Genomic DNA, 9,028 nt, shown 5'->3' with positions numbered 1-9,028 from the left:
TAGCAACACCAATGCTTTAAATATATTTTTAACATAAAAAGATATGTAAAAAGTGTAAAATAAATTTTATGTAAGAAGATTGATCCTCTTAAAGTGTTAGAAAGCAATTTTTGTGAGTATTAAAACTGAAATCAGGTTTGTTAAGAAAAATGACACTTGCTGAAAGAAGAAAGAAAGTGTTAAAGAAAAAGAAAGAAAGAAACAATGCAACACACAAAGAGTTTTATAGTGGTTCGGCTCAACCAACCTATTTCACTCCCTTGGCTCATCATCAAGGATTTCACAAACCAGTATAGCTTTTGCATGCTCAACTATAACCTCATCTTTTCGCAGGTGTTGTTGTAATCTCTACTTTTTACAGGCTCAGCAGTAACCAAATACATAGCTTTTACAAGGAGCAGCTAAAACCTCTTACACTATGCTTTTTATGAGCTTAATCACTAACCACAAAAGTGGAAGTAAGGTTTACAATTTGAACACCTTGAGAAGCTCGTACAAGATAGAGAACAAATATCAAGATTAGCTCATCACAAAGAAAATAGAGATATAAAGAATGAAACAAATATAAGCACTCATTCTCTTTTTTTCTAGTTGAAGATGAAAGCTTGAAGAAACTCTTTGGCTCAAGGCAGTAAGAAGTATTCAAGAACGGTAGCCTTCTTTTTCATCTTCTTCTCCTTTTATAGTTGTTGTCAAAAGAATGAAGTCTGTAATGATAGCCTTCTTTTTTCCATAAAATAATCGTTAGAATATTCAAAAATCAAGATAAATAATTATGGTAAAATTTAGAGCCTTTTTCAAGCCTTAATAGACAAAATAGTGCATTAAATGCACTTGCAATGGCTAGTTCAATGGCTATAAAAATCAGTTTCAACACACATTTACTCGAGTAATTTTGGCTCTTAGTCGAGTAAGCATTTTCTCCACTCAAGTAAGTTTTGACAACACACGAGTAGACTCGGTAGATACTCGATTATACTCAACAACTACTCAATTATGCTCAACAATACTCGATTATACAGAGATATGCATAAGATACTCGATTACCTCTCACTAATAGTCGATTATCCATCAACTTATACTCGATTGCTCACCAAATATACTCAATTAAAAAAGAATAAAACCTTATAATCATTGCTCAAACACAATTACTCGACTAATAAAAGAATTTACTCAATTATGCTTAATACCTAGTCGATTAAAAACGTATGACACTCGGCTATCACTTTGATCACTCAATTTCTTTTGATATAGCCAAAATTTGCAATAAACACTCAACTACTAAGAGCATTTACTTGAGTGATATTCAAACATACTCAATTTATCCTATGCGTTACTCGATTATCATTCAAACAACATATATTGCTTTGAATATCATCAAAAAAATTCTTCACCAACATCAACATCTAAATAACATAAACCTTAAGCTCAAACAAATAGGATGCTTAAAAACACAAGTGACGTTTTTGAAAGTTGGTTAAAACAAACTTTCCAAATACATTCACTTGGTTACATAGAAAGCCTTAGAAGATAAATGAGATATTCTTGAGGCATATGGCTTTGATAACAAGTTGAGAATAATAAATGTTACTCAACTTACAACCTTTCTTTTTCTAGATTCAATTGAGAATCATTTTACTAGGCTCACAGCATATAACATAAAGATACAACATATTCACAATTACTTTGCGATACGTATTTTCATGAAACATTCATAAGTCAAGTAATTTACATGACTAAAATAGACACATGGAAAACTGCAAAAATCTTGAGCACATTATATATTGCTCATATATCACAAAGATGATATCTCATTGGGGAACCTAATCATATGAGTAAGCCTGGCGATACCAAGGCATCTAGAGGATTTTGACCAATCCTAACCGTCTTTGTTGATAAGATTAACAGCAAGGGCTTCAGCTCAGTTAGGGCTCCAAGTTCATAGGGGTCTTATGACCAGATCGAGATCTAAATCACAGGCTAGGGGTGATAGTTCTGGATGGCGGGAGACGGTTATATCGTGTTCGTTAAAATTTATGGTGAACTGAAGGGTGGACCCTTATGATGGACAACTAGCTCGTGGTGGGGGTGAAGTGGCTACGATTGAGCTAGAGTCGGTTGTTAATCAAAAGCTTTGGCATGATCGACTATTGGAACATATGGTTTGTGATGCGGACCTAGGACATATCCTTGATTCTACACAGTTAGATCATTCCCTACATGAGAAACACTTATTGTTCTTAACTCTGCAACGATTTTGATTGGCTAGTATGGTCAAAGGGATAGCTCACCTGGTCAGGTCGCTGGAGTGATTATGAAGGTTGACCCTAATGTTTTGATCAGTAATGGTGGACTTTGTTCCAGTTCTGGGGATGAGGAGATGATATATAGTGGTGGGTCTTACATTGAAACATTGCCAGTCTTGCACTCTAAATAAAAAAAAATGAAGAATCGGGTTCAAAAAGTGAATGGATCGGAAGAGGAATTTGGGGAGTTTGGATCTTTGGGTGATAGTGATGGGAGCTTAGAGGATGTTTGGGTGTCAAACATACAGGCTGTTAACCCTCTATTTGATGGGAATGATAGGGTTGAGGAGGAAGTTTGTGATCTTACATGTGATCGTGGTGAGTATATGGGAAAGCAGTTGGATGATTTAAACGCTACTCGAGGTGATGGTGTTTTTGGTGGGGGTGCAAGTCAATGCATGGCTGGCAAGATGAGCGAGGATATGGAGGGTAGTGTGGGGCTGATGGTGTTCTATCATTGGGAATGACGGTGGATTCGATTATGGAGACCATGCTAGTGGGTGACTGGATGAATGCTAAGAGAGGTCTATCATAGGCAATGTATCCTCCGCAATGGGAAGATCTGACAGTAGAGCAGGGGGAAATCTTGGAAAAGTGGTCAGGATGGTCGTTGGGATTTGCGGGGCTCGACAAAATTTTCAGTGCCTTTTTATCCAACGATTTATTCTTGTTTAGCGGCTCATCATCCGAGGTTGGTGAAAAAGTCACTATCATCTGAGTCAAATCCATCCATCATCTTAGAGGGGTGGTAGGGCGGCTGGAGTTGTCCATCAAGGCTGTGTTGGGCAGAGTAATGGGTCAACAGGGGTGGATAGTAGGGCCCTTACTTGGCAACATAACCGAGAAGATAGAGGGCTAGCTATGTGACACCCGGCCTCTTTAGGGCATTATATTATGCTAGGATTTTTTTTTTCACACACATACACAATTCATATTAAAATCCTCAACATACTCATATAAGAATAACATTCCCAAATAGAACTAAGGAACGACAAACTTAAACATAAATAGAAACAGAATCAGAACCTCATGATCTCGTAAGTCAATACATAATTAGATTCATACACATCGTTCACCAACATATCCTTACAACAACCGTTAAAGCAAATAAAAACACTAACTAGATAACTAGTCCTAGCCTTGGCCTAGAACCCATCACAATATTCACCTCGTTCATGTCTCAATCACCCCTTTTACCTTTTGTTCACTTGTCTTTCCTAGAACATGAAATATTCTAGGGACAAATGTCCAACATTAGAAGATGAATCTTCTAAGAGAGGGTTAAAATAACATGAATGAATAATGCATGAACATGTATAGATAGCTGTCCTAGTGTAACTTTCCTGGCAATCCAGCCCAGCACGGAACCCTAGGCAGTCATCCCGGCATGCACCCAAGGCAACAGGATACTCCTATACGTTGTTCCGACAATACCCTTAAAGAATTACGGCTACACTATCAGGGCGATATTCTATCATATCCATAAGTATCAATATGCCAACAATACATGCCATGTGAAACATCACGACTATCGATGCAATAGTGTATGTAAAAATATGACAAAATGCACATAAATTCATATAACTTAGCAATCTTCATGGATATCATGCTAAATATAGGCAAACATATCACGTAAAAAATTTTGGCGTAAAACCATTCACATTTGAACAAAATACAGAATTTCTCAAACAACGTGCCCACCCTCATTTTTTGTGTGCCAAGCCATAGAAATCACTCAACCTTGAGCCTCAACGTACCTTGGGTCTCATATTTATTCAAAGAAATTTAACATCTATTTTTTCATAATTTATTCATATTTTTCTATATTTTCTTCCTATTTTTACCTCAATAAATCCAAAATAAATACATTCAAAAATATTTTTTTCAAATTTTTCAACACCATAATTCATAAAATAATTTTCTCAAAATTCTAAAAAAAAAAAATAGAAAATACCTATTGGTTACGCACCCCACGCACCCTGCGCGTGTGCTGAGAGTGAAGGCTGGCGCGTGTACTTCACGCGCCGGTCATCTTATTCAGCTTCGGTACACTGGCAATGCTGGATTTTGCTTCTACCTTACTCTACACCCTGAGTCGATCACGATGGTATGCCTTGATGCTTGAAACAATGGTCAGAAATACCCTAACCGATCGTTCAAAAACTCGGTCGAAACTACCGCCTAGGTTTCCGGCTAAGCTTAAAATCTATGAAACCTACACCAAACCTCACCAAAAGCTCCAGAATTACTTTACCAAGAGCAAGAAACAAAAGCCCCTTATCCTCTACCCTCGATTCATCCTCTAAAGCCTTCAATTTGAGTTTGAAACTTATGAAGGGTCATTCAACCCCTATTTATACCCATTTTTTAGCCTTGAAACATCCATTCTTGTCAAATCCTTGGCCTCCATCATCATCACAACCATTTAATGGCCTCAACTTGCCCTGCTTTAGCCGAGATTTGACCCCAAAATCTCTTGATTTTCTCCAAGGACCTCACAATTGATTTCTGTCGAATCGACCAAAGGCTGGCCATGATGGCCTAGGCCTAGCCTTGAAGCCCCAGCTACCCTTCTCGAGTCTCCCATGATCGAAATCAACGATGGGAGAGGTGGCTGACGGCAAGCAGTGTTCATACTGCCAGTCTTTCAAAAATTACAGTTTCACCCCTTAATGTTTCAAAATTGCTTTTTAGCCCATTCTAAGCAACCCCTTGAGTTTTTGAAAATTTCATTAAGACCCAATAAACTCTTCATTTGATATTCCAAAATTCAGGAACGACATCTTTTTGACCTCTCTCGACAAAAGTTAAGAATTTATTCTTAGGCTCGAATGTACGATTTGGTCGCAAAACCTTCTTATTTCATCCTGAAACTACTTCAGGGTTGTTCCTTACGCATAATTTGAATCCTTTAAGAGTTTTGTTGACTTTTTGAATGTCTCTTATGTCTATTCGATTTTTCAGTCTGATCCATAACTGTACCGAAAACTGTGTCGATTTCGATTTTTTTTAACAACATAAATCCTATCTCGGAACACTCGTTAATCTCATGTCTTTTTCTTTAGATATCTAAGTGATTAGCGGTTAATTTTGTAAAATCTTGTAATAATTATACTCATATTTTGATTTTAAAATTGGTTTTAGTTGAATAGTTATGCGCAATTTATACTTATATGCAAGTTTAGGGGAAAATAAAATTTAAAGAGAAATTAGGGATGAATTAGAAATTTTAGAAAGAAAAAAAAAAGAATATTTCCCTTTTAATTTTTTATAAAATAAATTAAATTGAAAAGAATTTACAATATATATATCCATAATATATATTATAATACATATCTATATATAATATACATATACATGCGTGCATGCCATATATATGTATATTATAATCTAATACATACTTACCTCCATGCGTGAAGTCCAAATCAGGGAAGCAGTAGTGGCTTGGAGGCTCAAATCTAATTCCAATTCAAAGCCCAGCCCCATATTCAATTGAAGCCCAGCAATTAAAGGCCCAGCCACAATTGTTTGAAGCCCAAAAATGAAGCAACCTAGCTCGTGGAGAAGGCTGGAGGGAGGAGTCTCACGGCAGCTCCAGAAACACGATCCCTGGGCTGTAATTCTATTCAACTTCCAAGGGGCAATTTTGAGGTGTGACTTATATATATATATCTCGGACAGCAAGGGGGAATGCTGGGCAGAGTGCGCGGAGCAGGGATAATTTCAGGCAGAGAGCGCTGGATATTTTCGGACAGCAGCTGGAGTTGCTCGGACAGCAGCAAGGAGAAGACAGTGCGCTGGGGACCTGGGGTGATATATATATATATATACGCACAGCAACACGCAGTGCACAGCGCTGCGAGAGGAGAGGTTTTCTTTAAATCGCGCACAGTAAATATTAGTTTTAAGTTCCAAGCCTTAAGAATATTGTTTTGATTTCGTTTCTGTCATTAATTATTGTATTAAGGTTACTATTCTTATTTTTATTTCTGTCGTTGCTTACATTCTGTTAAAAATTTCGATATTGGAGTTATGTTGATGCCTTACATTCTATTTTATTTTTATTCCAGTTGCTTTTAATTTCTGTTATCTACTATCAGCGGTAGAGCCAGAAATTTTAGGCAAAATAGGCAAAAATTAAACTCTAAACTCTAAATTATATCTAAAATTAAATAATATAAAAAAATTAAAAATAATATAATATTAAAATATATATATCAATAAATTATACAATTAATATATTTTCATATTTTAATAACGTCGCATAATGTAACGACCTGCTCCCACTTACGGGCGCCACCAGTAAATAATCGACCGGATTACTCACCCGACAAACCACAACTGAAGGGTTGAACTATATTTCAACAGAAAACGCCCAGGTGGGAACTAGGCTTCGTCCTTCCCTTCGCTCCACTCAAGAATCGATCCCAACTCAAATAAGAAAAATCTAGCAGACCAAGACCCGAAACCCGAGTGAGCTTCACCTCTCTTCAGCTCACCCCATAGCAAGCCAGAGGTGACCCAGGCACAAAGCTAGCATACAAACACTTCGCTGAGTATTGGGGATTTATGAGAACATACCTTGCTGATCTTGACTTGATCCGAAACTTGGCTTTACCGACTATGCCACATTCAACAAGCAATCTCACAGTCATCTATCACACTATGATGATTACAACAAGTAAATACATTTAAGCTCAATAACACAGTCATTTACTCACAATTGTATACATACACCACGCCCCCTGGCTACATACAAGCAATATTAAAAAATACATAACTCGGGCAACACAGCTAGTTGCCACAACGGCCTCCCGGCGCCATCCCTTCTTGTATCTGGACTTGCAACATCTACACATGAGGTAAAACCTCATGAGTCATAAAGACTCAGTAAGGGTGCAATGCATGTAAATATGAATATAATCATGTTTATGTATGCCAAATGCATGCAAATGAGGCTAGGCTCACACATCCTCACAACCCACTAAGGTTTGAGGCATCAACCTATCAGCCCCCACCACTAGTCCTCCATATGGCCACAGGTCCACTAGTTCTTGCATCACACAAGATATAACCACTACATGCCAAAGTAACATAAAAACATTATCAAACACATTTACCAACTTGCAAGACCATCTCCACATGGGGCCATCCCTTACCTGGCTATAAGCCTCATCTCTACCTCGGCATGAATTCCAGCCTAAATCTCAAGTTTCGCTAGGATCACGGCCTTCCCGGTCGAACCTAGAGGCAACACACAAAAACCAATCATACATCAGACATTAACCGATGTCGTTGCTTTTGCTTACACCGCAAAATCACTCATTAATACTATCTCCAAACAACACCAACCACGGCATAAACCAGCCGTCAATAATTTCAAAACAACCCCGACATAGGGTTTAATCCAACAATTAATTATTCTACATTAACTCGCTTAATGTAAATAATTTGGGATGAAAATATTAATTTACCTCGACTCATCTGGAGAGAAATTCGAAAAACGCCCACACCGGCGTTGCCTCACAAGCTGCCATTTGTGCCCAAAATCCCATTTTCGAGCTTCCGACACACTCTTCAAGGCCCAATTTAATTTCCAGAACTTTCCCCACTTTTTCTAGAAATTTCCAGGATTTTCTCCTATTTTTTCCTTATTTTCTAGATTTTCCTTATTTTCTTTTTTTTCTTTTTCTTTTATTCTTTTCCTTTCTTCTTCACCTCCCCCGCGCCCCTGTTCCTTCATCTTCTTTGCTGCATCTTCTTCTTCACATGCTTCTTCTGCAACGCCCGACGGCCCCGCGGCCTCTCCGCCTGCCGGCCTCGCCGTCGCTAACCGTCGCCACGGCCAGCCCCGCCGTAGCTTGGTTGCGCAGCTCCACCGCGAGCTGCCCCTGTGTGCTGCCGTTTCAACACAACCGCCATGGCCATGCACGAGGAGCTTGCTGTTTGGCCATCCCGAGTCGCCTTCGGCCTAGCTAGCAGCCGCAACAGCCTTCACTGGCCTCGCCGACCGCTGCCATGGTCACCACCAGCCCCTCGCGGCTGCTCCAGCGCCGCCCGCTACTGCCATGGCTATTGCAACCAGCCGCTCCAGCTTCATCCAGCCGTCCTCACCGACCCAATGGCCTCCTATCGCTGATGGTCGCGACCCCGCAGGCTGCTTCCGCATTCCCGCTCGCCATCGACCCTTGCTAGACCACCATTGACACTGCCTTCTCAAGCCTCTACAACCAGCCATGGACGCCGATGGTCGCTGCCTTCTCTGCCTTAGAAATCGGCCTCGCCTCACTCTCTCGATTTCTCTCATGCGCGAAGCCTCGCCCGGCCATGCTCTCTTCCGATTGCTCACCCTCTTGCTCTCTTGCGATCCCAGCCTCCCTCGATCCGTCTCTACCTCGGCTCTTCTCTTTCAGCCATTTCAAAATGGCAGGGATGCACGAAGCTTCCTCGAAGCTTCCCTCGCCTGACACTTTATATATATATGTATATACAATTTAGCCCCCTGCAACTCATTAATTGCACTAAAAAATTCATTAATTGCACTTAGGGACTTTATAATTGCACTTGGGTCCTCCCAATGCTTAATTAATTTTTAATTAAGCCACTTAAAATTTCAATTTATTCGAAATTAATAACGACCATTACTCGGGAATACCGACCTTGTCCCTGCGCCTGCACGGGACCTTTATTCGACCTGAAAACACTTAAGGGTTGCCTTATTC

General features: G+C 39.5%; 1 long non-coding RNA gene across 2 annotated transcripts; it reads right to left on the bottom strand.

Annotated features, from left to right (window-relative positions):
- Positions 1-6,978: 6,978 nt before the first annotated feature.
- On the bottom strand, positions 6,979-8,742 carry LOC127810151 (uncharacterized). Of its 2 annotated transcripts, XR_008025375.1 has the most exons (3): positions 7,781-8,742; positions 7,466-7,550; positions 6,979-7,157 (listed from the first exon to the last, which is right to left on the bottom strand). It is a non-coding gene; the product is annotated as an uncharacterized LOC127810151 (long non-coding RNA). The 2 variants fall into 2 exon arrangements; XR_008025374.1 differs by having other exon boundaries at positions 6,979-7,550.
- Positions 8,743-9,028: the final 286 nt, after the last annotated feature.

Source organism: Diospyros lotus, chromosome 9 (assembly GCF_014633365.1).
Source record: "Diospyros lotus cultivar Yz01 chromosome 9, ASM1463336v1, whole genome shotgun sequence".
In the NCBI taxonomy this organism is placed as follows: Eukaryota; Viridiplantae; Streptophyta; class Magnoliopsida; order Ericales; family Ebenaceae; genus Diospyros; species Diospyros lotus.
This window is presented reverse-complemented; position numbering and strand designations above follow the sequence as displayed.